The 22488-nt window shown below is 38.6% G+C and overlaps 1 long non-coding RNA gene across 1 annotated transcript in view; it reads right to left on the bottom strand.

Annotated features, from left to right (window-relative positions):
- Window positions 1-9404: 9404 nt before the first annotated feature.
- Window positions 9405-22488, bottom strand: part of LOC131380992 (uncharacterized) — a 150097-nt gene continuing 137013 nt past the window's right edge. Inside the window, exon 3 of the long non-coding RNA XR_009209364.1 lies at window positions 9405-9540. This is a non-coding gene — a long non-coding RNA (uncharacterized LOC131380992). The remainder of the gene's footprint in view (window positions 9541-22488) is intronic.

Raw genomic sequence — 22488 nt, 5'->3', positions numbered from 1 at the left:
TAATAAATGGTGCTGGGAAAACTGGCTAGCCATATGTAGAAAGCTGCAACTGGATCCCTTCCTTACACCTTATACAAAAATTAATTCAAGATGGATTAAAGATTTACATGTTAGACCTAAAACCATAAAAACCTTAGAAGAAAACCTAGCCAATACCATTCAGGACATAGGCATGGGCAAGGATTTCATGTCTAAAACACCAAAAGCCATGGCAACAAAAGCCAAAATTGACAAATGGGATCTAATTAAACTAAAGAGCTTCTGCACAGCAAAAGAAACTACCATCAGAGTGAACAGGCAACCTACAGAATGGGAGAAAATTTTCGCAACCTACTCATCTGACAAAGGGCTATATCCAGAATCTACAATGAACTCAAACAAATTTACAAGAAAAAAACAAACAACCCCATCAAAAAGTGGGAAAAGGATATGAACAGACACTTCTCAAAAGAAGACATTTATGCAGCCAAAAAACACATGCAAAAATGCTCATCATCACTGGCCATCAGAGAAATGCAAATCAAAACCACAATGAGATACCATCTCACACCAGTTAGAATGGCAATCATTAAAAAGTCAGGAAACAACAGGTGCTGGAGAGGATGTGGAGAAATAGGAACACTTTTACACTGTTGGTGGGACTGTAAACTGATTCAACCATTGTGGACGTCAGTGTGGCGATTCCTCAAGGATCTAGAACTAGAAATACCATTTCACCCAGCGATCCCATTACTGGGTATATACCCAAAGGATTATAAATCATGCTGCTATAAAGACACATGCACATGTATGTTTATTGTGGCACTATTCACAACAGCAAATACTTGGAACCAACCCAAATGTCCAAGAATGATAGACTGGATTAAGAAAATGTGGCACATATACAGCAAGGAATACTATGCGGCCATAAAAAAGGTGAGTTCATGTCCTTTGTAGGGACATGGATGAAGCTGGAAACCATCGTTCTCGGCAAACTATCGCAAGGACAAAAAACCAAACATCGCATGTTCTCATCATAGGTGGGAACGGAACAATGAGAAGACTTGGACACGGGAAGCGGGACATCACACACCGGGGCCTGTTGTGGGGTGGGGGGAGGGGGGAGGGATAGCATTAGGAGATATACCTAATGTAAATGAGGAGTTAATGGGTGCAGCACACCAACACGGCACATGTATACATATGTAACCAACCTGCACGTTGTGCACATATACCCTAGAACTTAAAGTATAATAAAAAAATAGATATATATAAAAAAGAAAATTTGATAAATGAGCATCTGATTGTTTTAACGTATTTCATTAGAAATATTTCATCATTTTTGTCTCATTGTTTACTTGATCAATAATGAGTTAAGCATTTTCATAAATGTCTTATAACTTACAAACAGAATCTGGTAGTGCTGAATTGTGATAAAGGAACTGCTCAAGTTAGAAATTTTACTTTTACTTCTCTTTGAGGTGTTATAAATTATACAGAAAAAATAATGCATGGTATATATTGACCATAGTAGCAGGAGCTATAATCCAGATTGGTGGATTATTATCTTATTTAATCCTCATGAATCTAATGAGATGGGTTAACCACTCTTTTACACTTGGGGATGTGGACCTCCGAGAGGTTAAATAAATTGCCTGAGAACACACAGCCGGTAGTGACTCTGCTCAGATGGCATATTTGGGTTTTCTTTCTTCCAAGACTGTGCTCTTCCCTCTACTAACTTGTTTCTGATAGAGTACCTCTTTCCACATTTGCTGTCTAGCTTGGTCTAGATAGAAAACTTTTTTTTCTACTGCCATTAATTCTTGCCATGGCTGTTATAGAGTTCATTTGTCCTCATAATTGGACAGGGCTAAGGGAGCAAGAGGCTTTTGAATTTCAATGGTAACTCTTGACCATCTGAGGATCTCTTGAGATTCTGTTTCCTGGGTTTAAAAGAGCTTCCCTTTTCATCTCTTAACAATGTTGACAAATTAAAACCTGTTTTATCTGCTTCATGTGGACCAATTCAAGCTTCACCTTGCCTCCTGAGCTGACTGAGACTTTCAGTAGGAAAAACAATATTAGCCAGCTTAGTGTAGCAACTCTACCCCAACAAAACCTTATGAAATTGAAATCTTATTGTAAGCCTCATGTTGCCTTTACAAAACTCCAGAATAAGGCCTCACTGGAGGATATCCTGGGTTTAGCAATTAGTTTTGGCAATAGAGTATACTCTACAGCACAGTAATCACACAGAAAGTTAAACTACAAGTTTTTGGCTTTTTAAATGTTTTGTTGTATTACTTTGTTTTAATCAAACAAATATTTCATATTAGTTAAAATTGAATTTGCAAGATCAATGATGTGGCTTAGAGAAAAATAGAACTTCAGGTAACAGAGGCATCTTAATTATTGAATGGAATTTGACTAAAACTACAATTAGAGAGTTAAAAATAACAAATATTTTGAAATATAATTGTTTACAAACAAGTAAAAGAACAGGATATATTTAACCCCAAAATAGCCTAAGATATCATAATTTACCTTTCAGATTTGGTAATTGAACCTATATATATGAGAATAATTATGTTTTCATCATGTAAATGTAAAAAATGTTTTTATTAATTATGATTTTGTGAGTTAGCTTGGAGTGCTATACTTACCAGTAGTAACTTAAAATTAATTAAGTGTAATATCTTTTGAAAATATACCAATTTTTTGTAACCTTTTACCACTTTTTACCTTGTATCATAAAACATTTAAAATACATTATTTGATGTGAGTCTCAGAACAATGTATATTGCAATACACGTAGCAGAATACTATTTGCCTCTTACATTGCAATGAATTTTCTCTCATGATGCTTCTGCCATTTTTTCTGTGCTAAGTGTTTCATTTCTTTATTCTAAATTTTTAATTGACACATAATTATTTTAAGCCAAGTTTTATATTCTGTGCATTTATTTTTTTTTCTGGAAAAGGTTTTGATAGTAAAATATCAAAACTAAGTCATTAGAAGAAAGATAATTTATAGAAAACTTAAAAAAGCAATAACAAAGTTAGCCTTTTATCACTCTTTTTACTATACAATAAACTCTTATTATATAAGATTGTATTATACAATTATACAATTTATTATACAAAATTATATATTTTGTATAATAATTTTATTATACAAATTATATATTTTGTATAATAATTTTATTATACAAAAATAGTATAATTATATTTATACAATTTATTATACAACTTATTATTATATAATTATACAATTACACAAATCTCCTTATTATACAATTTTTATTCTATATTTGTTTTCTAAGTCATCTTGTAGAAGATGAAAATATGAAGATGGAGTCTCTTAGTCATCTTTGTTTTCCTGAGTTCTAACTAAGTTCTATCAAAAAAAATTGTATGATTTCTTTTTTTTTTCATGCCAAAGAAACTGAAGGAGGAGGGACTTTCTAAAAAGATAGTGATTGTAATTATCAAGTGCCAGAGAAAACAAAAATTAAGAAAGTATTTTGGGGGCTTTGACATTTAGGATAATATATAATTTTGTTTTTTTATTTTGAGTCTTCTGTCTTTCAGTTTTCAACTAAATACTGGAATTCTTGTATCAAAATCTTTTCCTTTGAGTTTCTCAGTCCCAAATTGACTATATAAAAATGTGATTGTTGATGTTGAGGAGGTCAATAAATAATACTTCCCTGTCTTCCTTGTCTTCAGAAATAATTGAGAAATAAGTACAGAGTCAGATCTATGGAAAATACAATATTAGTTTAATTGATAAGTCTTAGATTAGAGGATGTGGCACAGAAGTACAGCCCCAGTGGGGACTCTCTTATATTTTACTCTTGAATGAGACCTACTTATCCTGCTACCATTCTCTGCCTCATGGGCAGACAGCTTTCTGCATGGCACAGAGCAGTATGACACTACCCTGTCTGAGGGGAATGATGAGCTTCAGGGCACACTACCTCCAAAATACAGCACTGTAGCATATTGAATATTTTAAGCTAGAGAAATTTGAGAGACAGCATGTGCCGGAAGGATTTTCTGCCCTTACCCTGAAGCAGGTCAAGATACCCTCATGTGAGAGATGACCTCCCTATGTCCAGAGGAAAGGAGCCCCATTGTCTCTGAAGACACAGGGAGCCAGCAAATAGCAGGCCTTATTAAATCTCCCTCAGTTTATTACCATGAGATCACACCCTTTTGCTCTATCACATTTCTCCAGACTATTCACTCTTCGTCAAACCTACTTTAAAAAACACTCAGGTTTTATCATTTCTCTAGGTCTTTATTTCCTTATAGAGGTTCCCACAAAACTTAGGTTAAATACATTTGTATGCTTTTCTCTTCTTAATCCATCTTTTATTAAAGGAGCCTTAGACATGAACCTAAGATAGGATACTTTTCCTCCCCTACAGAAGGTATATGCAAAACAGACAGATCCCAGAAGGGGTGAGTTCACCAGTTTATAATCCTCTTCTTTTCAGAAAGGATGTCAATCCAAGGTGTGGGGAATAGCCAAGGGAACTGTCACCACATGGAAATGCAAAACCAGAGGTATGTGATAGTCTTTATCCTAATATAACTGGATGTTATGCAGCTCTAAAAAATCATGTATCTGCTGAAGGTGGGAAACTTAATCTGACAAGTCCCAAGTGACACAGTCAATTCTAGTGCATAATGTAGTTTCTTAGCCCAATGCCTCTCCATCCCTACTCATGCTCCACTTCTTTTCCCTGCTTCTGCTTGGGGTCATCTAACATCTGTGGAGGCTTTTGTCCTTTTGTGGTTTCAGTGGAAGGCCATCTGCCAGGAGTTCCTGCTGCCTCCAACTGAGGAGTGGCAAAAACTGTCAGAAAAAATTGTCCAAGACTTGCAAGTAGGTAAAAGAGATTCCTGGGTGTTCTTCCCGCAGAGTAGGTGCATTGTCATTGTCATGATGTGTAGCTGTTTGACTTTTTACTGAGTAGTGTATTTTACAACTCTGAAAAGGTAACTTGCAGGAAACTGAAAGTAATGCAAGTCATTGCTGTCCATAACAACATAAATGAATTTTTTCCAATAGAAATGTAATGGATTTCTGCCCCGTAGGAAAGAAAACTCCAAGCATTATGTTTTATGAACCAATAGAAAAATAATAATCAATCTTACATCTTTTCGCAAAATCATTTCAGAATTCTTGACTGCCTATGTGTTACTCTTCTTCAGATTCTCCCCTGAACAGGTCTTAACATCTCATTGGTTCCATCCTTAATTAATAAGCTGAATAAAACTGTAGCATGTGTTCACTTTACATCTGCAGGAGAGTCATGACTTTATCTTTATAAAATTTATACATAGCAGCCCTGTGTGGTCTCAGGGGTCTGCCTCTATCTTTGCCATATCCCATGCTGAGGTACATAGCTATTCTAGCTGGTCTTAGCTAGTCCTCTGTTCTACCACAGGTGAGGCATGGTACTGGCTCTGGGGTTGCAGTGAGGGAGGAACACTCAGTATTTTCCCTTGTTTTTGTTTCTCTCCTCTCTTCCTGGCATTTTGCATCCACTTAGACCTATTCACATCCACCGTCTGCCCCCAGCTTGACTATCCTAAGTCTTTGCTTTGGGTTCTCTCTCCTTTGTCATGAAGACTGACGGCCTGGCCTCCTTCTATAAGTACATAGCTACTTGTTTGCCCCATAAGTACACGAGGACTTCTAAAATCTAATCTACATTCACAGGGATTGCAGGGAGTCAAGCTGTCATAGGCATGGCTATTTCAGGTCCTCTCTGCCTAAATATACTGCAATAACATTGTCTGAGTCTATTTTGTGTTATTACAAAAGAATACCTGAGAGTGGGTAATTTACAAAGAAAAGAGGTTTGTTTAGCTCACAGTTTTGCAGGCTGAGAAGTTCAAGGGCATAGTCCTGGCTTCTGTGTTACCTCACAACATGGTGGAGAAGGTCAAAGGAGAGGCAGACATGGGTGGAGAAGGGAAAACCTGAGGAGCATCCTGGCTTTATAACAACTCACACTTGCGAGAATTAATCCACTCCTTCAAGAAGTAGTTTCGTCTCACTAGAGCAAGAACTGACTTACTACATGAAAACAGCAGCAAGACATTCATGAGAGATCTGCTTCCATAACTCAAACACCTCCCACTAAGCTCCATCTGCCAACACTGCCACACTGGGGATCAAATTTCAACATGAGTTTGGGTGGGACAAACCAACCATATCCAAACCATAGCAACCATATTTACGCTATTGCTTCCACCCTGGGTATGCCTAGGAACACTCTGTAAAGCCTTTCCTTTGCAGAATTCTAAGCTGGAAGTGGGACACAATCCTCTTCTGCTTTTAGATTTTAAAATCTATCTAGGAGTTTCTATCACTTCCTCCCTGTGCTTTCAAACTTAAAATAAGGTAGGCAGAAAGAAGGGACTCATACTTAGATTTAAATCTTAATTTTTTATCCTAAACCTCTCCAGATCTTCCCCCACTGTGTAGGAAGGATCTTTATTAGGTGGGAAAACCCTTCTTCAGTCTTATAGTACAGAATCCTTTTCACTTCGTTATGTATCCAGTAGTCATTCGAGAGCAGGTTGTTCAGTTTCCATGTAGTTGAGCGGTTTTGAGTGAGTTTCTTAATCCTGAGTTCTAGCTTCATTGCACTGTGGTCTGAGAGAGAGTTTGTTATAATTTCTGTTCTTTTACATTTGCTGAGGAGTGCTTTACTTCCAACTATGTGGTCAATTTTGGAATAAGTACCATGTGGTGCTGAGAAGAATGTATATTCTGTTGATTTGGGGTGGAGAGTTCTGTAGATGTCTATTAGGTCCGCTTGGTGCAGAGCTGAGTTCAATTCCTGGATATCCTTGTTAACTTTCTGTCTCATTGATCTGTCTAATGTTGACAGTGGGGTGTTACAGTCTCCCATTATTATTGTTATTACTGAGAATAAAAAAATATATCAATTGATATTTTCAAGTTCTTCTGCATACACCATTACTTTTCAAAAGAGAAGATAGTATCAGTGCACTTTCTTCTGAATGTTGCCTTAAACGAATATCAAAAAAATCCTTTTGAACTTTATGTGAAGAGTTGTACAAAAGCTCTGTTAACATTGTGTCACATTTAAAAAATGGACGATTAAGCCTCTGTCATTCTTTTTATTTTGATCCAGATGTCTGAGAGTATGAATGTTCTTAGTGCAAATAATAAATTGAATGCTCTCAGGACAATAAAATTTAAAAATAATTCTATCTTAAGATGTCTAACAAAATGAATAAAAATTATAAACTCTTAGGAATGAGGTTGCGCTCTCTGTTTCTTGTTAAGAACCATAGAAGGACTTCCCTTTTGGGAGTGCTTTGGATATTCTAATACATTTAATGCCAGGGCATAAGCTAGTGGTTGTTAGCTTTTCTCCCCCTCCCACAGCACAAAGAGACCTAACATTCACCCATTTGTAGCAGTTGTTTTAGAACAGTGATTGCCAAGGAGGGGAAAGATGAGGAAGCATAGCAGAATTTCTGGGGAACTGTAGAAAGAGAGAGCATATTGGGAAGGTCTTGTGATATTTGAAAATTACTCTGAAATGTTTCTGAAACTCCTTCCACTGATTCTCATGGAAGAAGTCTAACCTTTTAGGATGTGCAAGTTCAATGGAGTAAATTTAACACTTCATCTTGTGCATGAAGTGCTATATTCAGAAGAAAAATATTAAAAGCTACAGGTTTTTAAAAAATTAACTTTTAATTAAAAGCAACTCAACATTTTAAAAACATTCTACATTCTCCCTTTACCCTGACATTTGAAATTCTCAATGAAGTCTTTCCTGAGACATTTAAATAGACATTCAACATTATGAGAGTTCCTTCTTTTGGGGGCTTTTACAAATATGAAGCCCAGAACACATCAAAGTAAAGACATATTTGTTCACCTACTGCTATTCATTTTTCTTTCCCCTTTTCCTCTTCCTCTGTTCCAGCCCACCCTGTCCCACCCACCCCATAGCGAGTGTCTTAAGAGGTCTCATTCTGACTTAAGACTCTGTCTTAATGTCTTTTTAATTTTTTTTCCTAAAAGAAGGAAATGTCTTCAGGGGCCAGATAGGTAATATACATGTGAGTTATAGAACAGGAGGAAGTGGGAGAAATGGAATTTAGCTAAGTAAGTTCACATCTTCCTCAAGAACATTCAGATTAAAATTTAAAAGCCACACTGTTCTGATGAGATGAAACAAGTGTACAAGAGCACCAATTTCATCCCCATAATAGCATGCACTCAAAAAAGAAAATCCTAATGCTTTTGTATTTTGCCATTGCCAGAACAGCCTTTATTTCTTTTATATCCCTCTCTCCTAGTGGTTCCAGGGCAATTTCTTAAAATTCAGTGGTGTGCTTATTCAATGTTGTAATGATCCCCCGAGCTTTGTACTGTGAATATTTCATTTAATTTCTTGTGCCTGTGCAATAGAAGACTAATCTGTACAACTAAACTTTCTTATATCATGTCTCTGTGCAGTCCATCTGGTTATTTACAAACACTGGCAAGTCTCATTTCTTACTGTAATATTGTTTCAAATTTTTTTCCTCCCTTCTCTGTTTCTTAAATGTTTAGCCAGCTTTGTCTTTTAATGTCAGTCCTCATTGCTTAGTAGCATTTAGTGAACTTTCAGTTCATCTGTAATGATTGCTCTGTAAGTGAATTGATTTGCTGCTGCAGGATTTCGACAAAAGATCAGCATGACTGAATGTCCTTGTCAACTGCTCCTCGTTCTTGCCTCCTTGTCTTCAAGCTTGCTGGTCTTGTTAGAGTGCTGCCTTAACGTGGAAAAGAATTTCAAGTGGCTGTTATGAAGGAAGAAGAAGACTAGAAGTCTATTTTAAATTACCTATTGAAACTCTGCATTTTTTTTCACATTTTCCATTTGGAAAATTTCCTTTGCTGTGTTGCTTTCTGATTGGCTTCAATTCTAGATGTCTCCTTGCATCAATGGATAAATTTCCTTCTTAAGAAATTGAATTTTAGCTCAATCTGAGTAGCCTTCCCTTTCTAGAACTATCAGATAGCTTACAAATTTGAACTTTTTTATAACTCCTTTCTTGGCATGACCAATGATTTAGCTAATCAGCACATGGATTTTTATTCAGAGAAATCTTGTTTGAATTATGTTTCTGGTTAAATGATTTTTAACAAGATGTTAATCTCTTTGTAAAATAAGAGTGCTTATACCCTTTTCATAATAATTGTGTAAAGACTTACGATTACACTAGGCACAGGAAGGTGTTTTCAATAAAACAAAGTGTCCTTCTAGTTCCCTGCTTTGAAGCAGTCTTCAATCTTCCCATCTCCATTGTTCAGTGTACATATCACTTAGGATAAGCTAAGTTATGCTAAAGTAACAAGCAAACACCAAATCTCAGTGGCTTAGAGAAATCAAGATTTATTTCTTATTCATGCTACTATTCATCATGCATAGCTGGGGCTTCACTCCGTGTGCTTCTCATGCAGGAACCTACGTGAGGGGGCTCGATCATCTGGAATGTCACCAGTCACTGTAGCAGGGAGAAGGGAAGAGAGAGAATCATGTACCAGATCTTAAATAATTCTGCTCAAAAGTGACACACATCACTTTCACTGATGCTTTGTTAACTGTAGCCAGTTAGCCACACCTAATCCAAGGAGGCAGATTTCCACGTGCCCAGAGAAGGGAAGAGGACTACATGTATTGATGAAAGGCATGAATATCGATCATTAAGTATTTCCTGGTTGTCCTTTCTGAGCCCAAATAAGATCGCTTTTTACTGGCACTCATGTACCCTTGATATTATAGTTATTTTGAACTGTAAATGACACAAAATGGAGCCAGAGTGGCTAACTCTGCTTTTTATATTCTTTCTTGAGACTACCTGAGAGGATACATGGTGGATACTTAGCCCTTATCCAAACAGCCTTCTAGATATTTGGGTTGCTTACTCACAGCACTCTCTTCTTTCGGAGGGAAAGAGAGGTTGGAGAGTAAGAAAATTAAAATAGCCAATGTTCTCCTATGAAGTGCCATTTTAAATACCTATTTTTTTCCTTAATCATATAAGTAATATATTGAAGATACATATGCAAATAGCTCAGTATGTGTAAGCTGGCACCTTACATGGTACTTTTTATGTATAGGATTATTTTCAAGGAAGCTCAGTCTATCAGTCAAAATTTATTAGACAGAAATTCTAATTTTGCCTTTATAACTCAATGAACAATTAAAGGGTCTAATTTAAACTTTTTGAGAATATTTTCTTTTTTTCCAAGTTATTACATACTCAGATATACTCTTGAATCTCTCATTCAACAAGTCCCCAAACTTTGCCCGTGAAACCTTTCTTCTCTTTCTTTTCTCTATACCCCATCATTCTAATTTACATCATGTTAATCTTTTTGGATTATATTTACATATTTAGTTTATCTTCCGTTTTGCTCTAATTCAAATTCTTTATAACAACCACAAGAACAGGAAACTCCTGTAACTAGCCAATGTATTAATTAGGGTAGGATAGGCTATGTCCTGTAGTAACAGAGCAATTCTGACACCTCAGTGGCTTAACAAAAAATTTATTTCTCACTCATGCAAAGTCTAATGCAAGTTGAGCAGCTTCCCCCCAAGCAGTGACTCAGAGGTCCATGTTTCTCCCATCAAGGAGTTCCTTGGAATCTTACACTTCCAAATCCATCCTTAGATGGGTGGACATTGAGAAGGCAAGAGAAATTTTAGGGGCCTGATCCACAGCGGCATACATGACTTCTTTCCACATTCTAGTGGCCAGAATGATCTCATGGTTCTAACCTAATTGCAAAAGAGGCTGGGAAATGTGGTCTCCTGTGTGCCAAGAAAGGGAGAGATAAGTAAGGCTCTATCCAGTCTAGTTCACAGCAAGCAGGTAAAAGTCTTCCTTTCCTTTTCCCCAAAATAGTTCTTGACAATTAATATGGTCTCTAAGTTTCTTTCTAATTTTTCATATTTCATGATGCTAAGACATTACGTATGTTTTTTCTTGGAGTCTTATTACAAGATAAATCATCAGTAAGGTTTTGTGTTTTGGTTAAGTGTAAAGAGGGTTTAACTAAGTCTAAAGCTCATTAGACAAATTCCAATTCAACTGTAGATTATTTTGGAGGTCTCATTGCATTAATAAGTACGTTTTTGTCCATGGGCAGAAACGCTAACTTTGCTTTAGCAAAAAAAGAAAAGTGCAGAGACACAAAGCTTTAGACAAGGCTGGATCCTGGGGCATATATAAGATCATTAAGCCTCTATCTCTATTTTCATTTCTTACGGTGTCTCTATGGTTTGGTCCCTAGTGGCCCAAGTTTCAGATTCTACCATCTTGGCAACCACAGCGAAAAGACAGTATATTTCTCATTAGACATAACAGAAAATTCCTGGGGAGAATTCTCTTCAGGTTGGATCATATGTTCATCCTTGAGCCAACCACAATAGACAACAAGATGGAATTCTGTGATTGGCTTGGCCTGGTTTCCATGTCCATCCCTAAGGGCAGGGAAAGAGTGAAAACAGCCTTATGTGGGTCGCATGAAGTGGATTCCTCATAGGAAAGAATGCTCCTGTAGCTAGAAAAGGAGAGTATGCTAAGCTGGCAAAAATAACAGATATTTACTTCACATATGAAAACCAAACTGTTGATCTCAGACTTGCAATTGATGGCTGAATTTCATCCAAGCCTTTCTTTGCATAAGTGACTGGGGAAGAAGTACTCACTTTATTTTTATCATTTACTGTGATTTTTTTCCTGTATATGCTAGTTAATTAAATTGAATAAAAGGAATTCCTATATTGTGATCATTTATCTCAGTGATAGCCAATAAATATATCTGGAAAGAAGTACCCAGCACCTGTGTGGGTGCAATTATTGAATGTTATTTATTTATTTATTATACTTTAAGTTCTAGGGTACATGTGCACAACGTGCAGGTTTGTTACATATGTATACATCTGCCATGTTGGTGTGCTGCACCCATTAACTCGTCATTTACATTATGTATTTCTCCTAATGCTATCCCTCCCCCCTCCCCCATTCCACGACAGGTCCCGGTGTGCGATGTTCCCCATCCTGTGTCCAAGTGTTCTCATTGGACAAGTGTTCCCACCTATGAGTGAGAACATGCCGTATTTGGTTTTCTGTCTTTGCGATAGTTTGCTCAGAATGATGGCTTCCAGCTTCATCCATGTCCCTACAAAGGACATGAACTCATCCTTTTTCATGGCTGCATAGTATTCCATAGTGTATATATGCTACATTTTCTTAATCCAGTCTATCATTGATGGACATTTGGGTTGGTTCCAAGTCTTTGCTATTGTGAATAGTGCCGCAATAAACATACGTGTGCATGTGACTTTATAGCAGCATGATTTATAATCCTTTGGGTATATACCCAGTAATGGGATGGCTGGGTCAAATGGTATTTCTAGTTCTAGATCCTTGAGGAATCACCACACTGTCTTCTGCAATGGTTGAAGTAGTTTACACTCCCACCAACAGTGTAAAAGTGTTCCTATTTCTCTACATCCTCTCCAGCATCTGTTGTTTCCTGACTTTTTAATGGTTGCCATTCTAACTGCTGTGAGATGGTATCCCATTGTGGTTTTGATTTACATTTCTCTGATGGCCAGTGATGATGAGCATTTTTTCATGTGTCTGTTGGCTGCATAAATGTCTTCTTTTGAGAAGTGTCTGTTCATATCTTTTGCCCACTTTTTGATGGGGTTGATTTTTTCTTGTAAATTTGTTTAAGTTTTTTGTAGGTTCTGGATATTAGCCCTTTGTCAGATGAGTAGATTGCAAAAATTTTCTCCCATTCTGTAGTTGCCTGTTCACTGTGATGGTAGTTTCTTTTGCTGTGCAGAAGCTCTTTAGTTTAATTAGATTCCATTCGTCAATTTTAGCTTTTGTTGCCATTTCTTTTGGTGTTTTATTCATGAAGTCCTTGCTCATGCCTATGTCCTGAAATGTTTTGTTTTGTTTAAAGTTTTGGCAATCTGAGCATAAGAATGTCACAAGTGGCCATTAGTAAGCCATATTCTATTCATATTCTGCACCAGTAACACTCAGCTTCACTATAACCATAGAGAGCTGGCCTTGCTAGTGAAATATAAGACAACCTGTCTTCTTCAATTGAAAATGAATACATTTCAAAATAAAATGTTAATGACATGGCTTGGCTGTGTTATCACACAAATTTTATCTTGAACCGAAGTTCCCATAATCCCCATGCATTGTGGGAGGGATGTGGTGGCAGATAATTGAATCCTGGGGGCAGTTACCTCCATACTGTTATCTTGATAGTGAGTGAATTCTCATGAGATCTGGTGATTTTATAAAAGGCTTTCCACCCCACTTTGCTCTGCTCTTTTCCTTGCTGCTGCCATGTGAAGAAGGATGTGTTTGCTTCCCCTTCCACCATGATTGTAAGTTTCTTGAGGCCTCCCTAGCCATGGTGAACTGTGAGTCAATTAAACCTCTTTACTTTATAAATTACCCAGTCTCAGGTATGTTTTTATTAACAGTGTGAGAATGGACTAATACAGAAAATTGGTACTGCAGAGAGTGGGATGCTGCTATAAAGATACCCAAAAAATATGGAAGCTGCTTTGGAACTGGGTAACAGGCAGAGGTTGGAACCATTTGGAGGTCTCAGAAGAAGATAGAAAGATGTGGGAAAGTTTGGAACTTCCTACAGACTTATCGAATGGCTTTGACCAAAGTGCTCATAGTGATACGGACAATGAAGGCCTGGCTGAGGTGGTCTCAGATGGAGATAAGGAACTTGTTGGGAACTGGGGCAAAGGTGACTCTTGCTATGCTTTAGCAAAGAGACAGGTGGCATTTTGCCCCTGCCCTAGAGATCTGTGGAACTTTGAACTTGAGAGAGATGATTTAGGGTATTTGGCAGAAGAAATTTTTAAGCAGCAATGTGTTCAAGAGGAAACAGATCATAAAAGTTTGGAAAATTTGCAGCCTGATGATGCAATAGAAAAGAAAATCTCAGCCAGGCATGGTGGCTTACGCCTGTAATACCAGCACTTTGGGAGGCTGAGGTGGGTGGATCACCTGAGTTCAGGAGTTCCAGACCAGCCTGACCAACATGGTGAAACCCTGTCTCTACTAAAAATACAAAGAATTAGCTGGGCATGGTGGTGGGCACCTGTAATCACAGCTACTCAGGGGGCTGAGGCAGGAGAATCGCTTGAAACCTGGAGGTGGAGGTTGCAGTGAGCCAAGATCATGCCATTGCAATCCAGCCTGGGTGACAGAGTGAGACTGCATCTTAAAAAAAAAAAGAAAGAAAAAAAAAAGAAAAGAACATCTCACTTTCTGTGGAGATATTCAAGCCTGCTGCAGAAATTTGCATAAGTAACAAGGAATAGAACGTTAATCTCCAAGACAATGGGGAAAATGTCTCTGGAGCAGGTCAGAGACCTATTTGGCAGGCCCTCCCATCACAGGCCAGGAGGCCTAGGAGAAAAAAATGGTTTTGTGGGCTGGTCCCAGGTCCCTCCTGCTGCTCCAGCCATGGCTAAAAGGCCTGAAGCTTAGGCCAAAGCTTCAGAGGGTTCAAGCCCCAACCAAAGCTTGGCAGCTTCTATGTGGTGTTGAGCCTACAGGTACACAGAAGTCAAGAATTGAGGTTTGAGAACCTCCACCTAGATTTCAGAGGATGTATGGAAATGCCTGGATGTCCAGACCAAAGTTGGCTGCAGGGGTGGAGCCCTCATGGAGAACCTCTGCTAGGGCAGTGTGGAAGGGAAATGTGGAGTTGGAGCCCTCACGCAGTGTCCCCACTGGGGCACTGCCTAGTGCAGCTGTGAGAAGAGGGCCATCATACTCCAGACTCGAGAATGGTAGATCCACCAACAGCTTGCACTGTTCACCTGGAAAAGCCACAGACACTCAATGCCAGCTCATTAAAGCAGCCAGAAAGGCGGGTTGTACCCTGCAAAGCCACAGGGACAGAGCTGTCCAAGGCCATGGGAGCCCAACTCTTGTATCAGTGCTCCCTGGATGTGGGCCAATTTCTCCCATTCAGAACATGGGTGTTTACCCAATACCTGTACCCTGCCCCCTCCCCACTGTATCTAGGAAGTAACTAACTTGCTTTTGAATTTATGGGCTCATAGGCAGAAGAGACTTGTCTTATCTCAGATGAGATTTTGGACTTGGACTTTTGAGTTAATGCTGGAATTAGTTAACACTTTAGGGGACTGTTGGAAAGGCATGATTGCATTTTGAATTGTGAGGACATGAGATTCAGGAGGGGCCAGGGACAGAATGATATGGTTTGGCTGCGTCCCCATGCAAATATCAATTTGAACTGCAGTTCCCATAATTCCTATGTATCGTGGGAGGGACCCCCTGGGAGATAATTAAATCTTGGGGACAGTTACCTCCACACTTTTCTCATGATAGTGAGTTCTCGTGAGATCTGATGGTTTTATAAGGGGCTTTTCCCCTGCTTCACTCTGCATTTCTCCTTGCTGCCACCATGTGAAGAACAATGTGTTTGCTTCCCCTTCCACCATGATTGTAAGTTTCCTGAGGCCTCCCCAGCCATGGTGAACTGTGAGTCAATTAAACCTATTTCCTGTATGTATTACCAAGTCTTGGGTATATCTTTATTAGCACCTCAAAACAGACTAATACAGTTAAGGAGGGGAAAATGAGCATAGATCCCTCTGGTAGAGTTACTTTTAACTCTTTTAGGGAAATAAAAAATGTTCCAAAGAGTTGATGAAACTAATAGAATTTTTCTTTGAAAAATGCATATACACAGAGGTTAGTTACAACTTTGAAGGATTCTAGACCCCTAACATCATTCCTGAAGGTCCATAAATTCTAGCTTACAAGACTGAGCTACATAACAGAAAGATGCAAAAAAGACTAATGTGTTGAGAATAGCTTTGGACAATGCAGAAGTGGTATTTTTGGGTATCCACTTCAAAGCAGGGCTAGAAAAGTTTTACATTTTAACCCAGGAAATTTAAGTTTAATATGAGTGTTTATTTGGGCAGAAGCTCCAAAGACCATGTGTGAACCAAGGTGACACTTTCTGCACAGAAGCTTCATTTAATAGAAAGACAGCAAACCCATATGACAGATTTTAAAACAGTATAACTCCTTGGATTTCCTTCTACTGAGAGGAGAGGTCTATGTCCTTTTGAATCTAGACAGACTCCATGACTGTTTCGACTGAAGGCTACAGCAAAAATGATGTCCAAATTTCAGACCCAGGCCTGAGGAGATTGATACTTTCGACCCCCTTTTTCTTGGAACACTCTTGGAAGCCAGCTGCTCTGTAAGATATCTTACTGCCCTAAGACTACCATGCTGTGAGAAGCCCAAGGCATCTGGGGAACCCCTATAGGATTAGATGTCATGTTGAGAGGGAGAGGCTGAAAAGCCCCAACACAGCAAATACGTGAGTGAAGAAGCCATCTTCTATGTTGGGATCCTCCTGCTGCTCCAGGTGACAACATGGGGATATGAGACAAGCTACCCCACTGAACAGTTTCATTATTCCCGAACTACAAGATTATGAGCAAAATAAAATTGCTGTGTAAGGCTACTATGTTTTACGCAATAAAAGTGATATAGTTTGGCTGTGTCCCCACCCAAATCTCATCTTGAATTGTAGCTCCTATAATTCCCATGTGTTGTGGGAGGAACCTGGTGGGAGATAATTGAATCATGGGGGTGATTTTTCCCATACTCTTCCTGTGGTAGTGAGTAAGTCTCATGAGATCTGATGGTTTTATAAGAGGTTTCCCCTTTTGCTCTCATGAGATCTGATGATTTTATAATAGGTTTCCCCTTTTGCTTGGATCTCATCATTCTTTCTCATGCCTGCCACCATGTAAGACATATCTTTTGCCTTTTGCCATGATTGTGAGGCCTCCCCAGCCACGTGGAATTGTGAGTCCATTAAACTTCTTTTTCTTTATAAATTACCCACTCTCAGGTATGTCTTTATCAGCAGTGAAAATGGACTAATACAGTCAGTTGGTACTGAGAGTAGGGTGCTGCTGTAAAGATACCCAAAAATGTGGAAGCGACTTTGGAACTAGGTAGCAGGCAGAGGCTGGAACAGTTTGGAGGGCTCAGAAGAAGACAAGAATATGTGGGAAAGTTTGGAACTTCCTAGAGACTTGTTGAATGGCTTTGAACAAATGCTTCTCATCTCAGATGGAGATGAGAAATTTGACGGGAACTAGAGTAAAGATGACTTCTGCTATGTTTTAGCAAAGAGACTGGTGGCATATTGCCTTTTTCCTAGAGATTTGTGGAACTTTGAACTTGAGGGAGATGACAAAGGGTATCTGGCAGAAGAAATTTCTAAGTAGCAAAGCATTCAAGGTGTGACTTTGGTACTGTTAAAAACATTCAGCTTTAAAAGGGAAATAAAAGCATTCCCTTTGAAAACTGGCACAAGACAGGGATGATCTCTCTCACCACTCCTATTCAACATAGTGTTGGAAGTTCTGGCCAGGGCAATTAGGCAGGAGAAGGAAATAAAGGGTATTCAATTAGGAAAAGAGGAAGTAAAATTGTCCCTGTTTGCAGATGACAGGATTGTATATCTAGAAAACCCCATTGTCTCAGCCCAAAATCTCCTTAAGCTGATAAGCAACTTCAGCAAAGTCTCAGGATACAAAATCAATGTACAAAAATCACAAGCATTCTTAGACACCAATAAGAGACCAACAGAGAGCCAAATCATGAGTGAACTCTCATTCATAATTGCTTCAAAGCAAATAAAATACCTAGGAATCCAACTTACAAGAGATGTGAAGGACCTCTTCAAGGAGAACTACAAACCACTGCTCAATGAAATAAAAGAGAATACAAACAAATGGAAGAATATTCCATGCTCATGGGTTGGAAGAATCAATATCGTGAAAATGGCCATACTGCCCAAGGTAATTTATAGATTCAATGCCATCCCCATCAAGCTACCAATGACTTTCTTCACAGAATTGGAAAAAACTACTTTAAAGTTCATACGGAACCAAAAAAGAGCCCGCATCGCCAAGTCAATCCTAAGACAAAAGAACAAAGCTGGAGGCATCACGCTACCTGACTTCAAGCTATACTACAAGGCTACAGTGACCAAAACAGCATGGTACTGGTACCAAAACAGAGATATAGATCAATGGAACAGAAAAGAGCCCTCAGAAATAATGCCGTATATCTACAACTACCTGATCTTTGACAAACCTGACAAAAACAAGCAATGGGGAAAGGATTCCCTATTTAATAAATGGTGCTGGGAAAACTGGCTAGCCATATGTAGAAAGCTGAAACTGGATTCCTTCCTTACACCTTATACAAAAATTAATTCAAGATGGATTAAAGACTTACATGTTAGACCGAAAACCATAAAAACCCTAGAAGAAAACCTAGCAATACCATTCAGGACATAGGCAAGGACTTCATGTCTAAAACACCAAAAGCGATGGCAACAAAAGCCAAAATTGACAAATGGGATCTAATTAAACTAAAGAGCTTCTGCACAGCAAAAGAAACTACCATCAGAGTGAACAGGCAACCTACAGAATGGGAGAAAATTTTTGCAACCTACTCATCTGACAAAGGGCTAATATCCAGAATCTACAATGAACTCAAACAACTTTACAAGAAAAAAACAAACAACCCCATAAAAAAGTGGGTGAAGGACATGAACAGACACTTCTCAAAAGAAGACATTTATGCAGCCAAAAAACACATGAAAAAATGCTCATCATCACTAGCCATCAGAGAAATGCAAATCAAAACCACAATGAGATACTATCTCACACCAGTTAGAATAGCGATCATTAAAAAGTCAGGAAACAACAGGTGCTGGAGAGGATGTGGAGAAATAGGAACACTTTTACACTGTTGGTGGGACTGTAAACTAGTTCAACCATTGTGGAAGTCAGTGTGGCGATTCCTCAGGGATCTAGAACTAGAAATATCATTTGACCCAGCCATCCCATTACTGGGTATATACCCAAAGGACTATAAATCATGCTGCTATAAAGACACATGCACACGTATGTTTATTGCGGCACTATTCACAATAGCAAAGACTTGGAACCAACCCAAATGTCCAACAACGATAGACTGGATTAAGAAAATGTGGCACCTATACACCATGGAATACTATGCAGCCATAAAAAATGATGAGTTCATGTCCTTTGTAGGGACATGGATGAAACTGGAAAACATCATTCTCAGTAAACTATCGCAAGGACAGAAAACCAAACACCACATGTTCTCACTCATAGCTGGGAATTGAATGATGAGAACTCAAGGACACAGGAAGGGGAACATCACACTCCGGGGACTGTTGTGGGCTGGGGGGAGGGGGGAGGGACAGCATTAGGAGATATACCTAATGCTAAATGACGAGTTAATGGGTGCAGCAAACCAACATGGCACATGGATACATATGTAACAAACCTGCACATTGTGCACGTGTACCCTAAAATCTGAAGTATAATAATAATAATAATAATAATAAAAGATGGATTAAAGACTTACATGTTAGACCTAAAACCATAAAAACCCTAGAAAAAAACCTAGGCAATACCATTCAGGACATAGGCATGGGCAAGGACTTCACATCTAAAACACCAAAAGCAATGGCAACAAAAGCCAAAATTGACAAATGGAATCTAATTAAACTAAAGAGCTTCTGCACAGCAAAAGAAACTACCATCAGAGTGAACAGGCAACCTACAGAATGGGAGAAAATTTTTGCAACCTACTCATCTGACAAAGGGCTAATATCCAGAATCTACAATGAACTCAAACAAATTTACAAGAAAAAAACAAACAACCCCATCAAAAAGTGGGTGAAGGACATGAACAGACACTTCTCAAAAGAAGACATTTATGCAGCCAAAAAACACATGAAGAAATGTTCATCATCACTGGCCATCAGAGAAATGCAAATCAAAACCACAGTGAGATACCATCTCACACCAGTTAGAATGGCCATCATTAAAAAATCAGGAAACAACAGGTGCTGGAGAGGATGTGGAGAAATAGGAACACTTTTACACTGTTGGTGGGACTGTAAACTAGTTCAACCATTGTGGAAGTCAGTGTGGCGATTCCTCAGGGATCTAGAACTAGAAATACCATTTGACCCAGCCATCCCATTACTGGGTATACACCCAAAGAACTATAAATCATGCTGCTATAAAGACACATGCACACGTATGTTTATTGTGGCACTATTCACAATAGCAAAGACTTGGAACCAACCCAAATGTCCAACGATAGACTGGATTAAGAAAATGTGGCACATATACACCATGGAATACTATGCAGCCATAAAAAATGATGAGTTCATGTCCTTTGTAGGGACATGGATGAAACCGGAAATCATCATTCTCAGCAAACTATGGCAAAGACAAAAAACCAAACACCACATGTTCTCACTCATAGGTGGGAATTGAACAATGAGAACACATGGACACAGGAAGGGGAACATCACACTCCGGGGCCTGTTGTGGGGTGGGGGTAGGGGGGAGGGATAGCATTAGGAGATATACCTAATGCTAAATGACGAGTTAATGGGTGCAGTACACCACCATGGCACATGGATACATATGTAACAAACCTGCACATAGTGCACATGTACCCTAAAACTTAAAGTATAATAATAATAAAATAAAAAAATTAAAAGAAAATTTAAATCAAATGACAATGAAAGCAGTCAACCTGTGTGGGACACAGCCAGAGTAATGATTAGAAAGAAAATTATATAGCTTTAAATAAATATTCTTTAAAAAGATCAATAAGATGAATAAATCTCTTGCGAGACAAATCTATTAAAAAAAATACAAATGAAATATATAGAGGTAAAAAGAAATAACTAGGCAAAATAAATATCTAAAATTTAATTTGAAGATGCAGATATCTATTTGAAAATTAATATTACAGCAGAATTAAATAAATTTGTAGATAAATGGAAAATTCTACATTTTTCAATAACATATATACAATTATTTATATTGAATCACAATAAATTTCTACTATATTTTTGAGGAATTCGACAAACCCATTTTAAAAGTTATATGGGAGAATAAAGGCTTATGAAATACTAATTTTAAAAATAAAGACTCAAGTGGGAAGGTTGACCCATTAAGGTACAGAACAAAATCATAGAAGTAAAAACAGTGTGAAAATAGTTGAGGAATAGACCAGTAAACTAGTGGAACAGAAATTTATTTTTATGTTTATTTATTTTTTTTTGAGGCAGAGTCTCGCTCTGTCGCCTGGACTGGAGTGCAGTGGTGCAATCTTGGCTCTCTGGAACCTCCGTCTCCCAGGTTCAAACAATTCTCCTGCCTCAGCCACCTGAGTAGCTGAGATTACAGGCATGTGCAACCATGCCTGGTTAATTTTTGTGGTTTTTTTTGCGACGAAGTCTTGCTCTGTCACCCAGGCTGGAGTGCAGTGGCACCATCTCAGCTCACTACAAGCTCCGCCCCCCAGGTTCACAGCATTCTCCTGCCTCAGCCTCCCAAGTAGCTAGGACTACAGGCGTCCGCCACCACGCCTGGTTCATTTTTTGTATTTTTAGTAGAGATGGGGTTTCACCGTGTTACCAGGATGGTCTCAAACTCCTGACCTAAAGTGATCAGCCAGCCTCATCCTCCCAAAGTGCTGGGATTACAGGCATGAGCCACCACACTCAGCAAAGTGGAACAGAATAGACAGCCGTAATGGTTCCATGTACATTTGGGTACTTACTATACAATAAAAAGGTCTCCACTAAAACAAGGGAGAAGGATGGCATAAAGGAGTTGGGAAATGCAGAAAACTATGCTACATTCATCTTCTTATATCACATCTTAGTAGTAGACTCCAAATAAATTAATGAAGTAGGCCAGGCGCGGTGGCTCACGCTTGTAATCCCAGCACTTTGGGAGGCCGAGGCGGGCAGATCACGAGGTCAGGAGATCGAGACCACGGTGAAACCCCGTCTCTGCTAAAAATACAAAAAATTAGCCGGGCGTGGTGGCGGGCGCCTGTAGTCCCAGCTACTACGAGAGGCTGAGGCAGGAGAATGGCGTGAACCCGGGAGGTGGAGCTTGTGGTGAGCCGAGATCATGCCACTGCACTCCAGTCTGGGTGACAGAGCGAGACTCCATCTCCAAAAAAAAAAAAAAAAATTAATGAAGTAAATGTGGAAGGTAAATTACAAACCTGATAGAAGGAAAATGTTATTAGAGAACCTATATGACCTGGAGATTGGAGCAGACTTCTTAAACAATACCCCCAAAGCACACACTATATGATAACATAATAGATTAATTAGACTACATAAAAATTATTTCAGATCAATGTGGACTACTGTAGACAGATGTTAACAGATGGCAGACTAAGAAAACTTTCTCTGGTATGTAAAAAAATAAGGAACTAATACCTAGAATAAAGAGTTCT

The sequence above is a fragment of the Hylobates moloch genome, unplaced genomic scaffold, assembly GCF_009828535.3.
Source record: "Hylobates moloch isolate HMO894 unplaced genomic scaffold, HMol_V3 SCAFFOLD_13, whole genome shotgun sequence".
In the NCBI taxonomy this organism is placed as follows: Eukaryota; Metazoa; Chordata; class Mammalia; order Primates; family Hylobatidae; genus Hylobates; species Hylobates moloch.
Note: the sequence above shows the minus strand (reverse complement) of the source record. Positions and strands in the feature narration are given on the sequence as shown.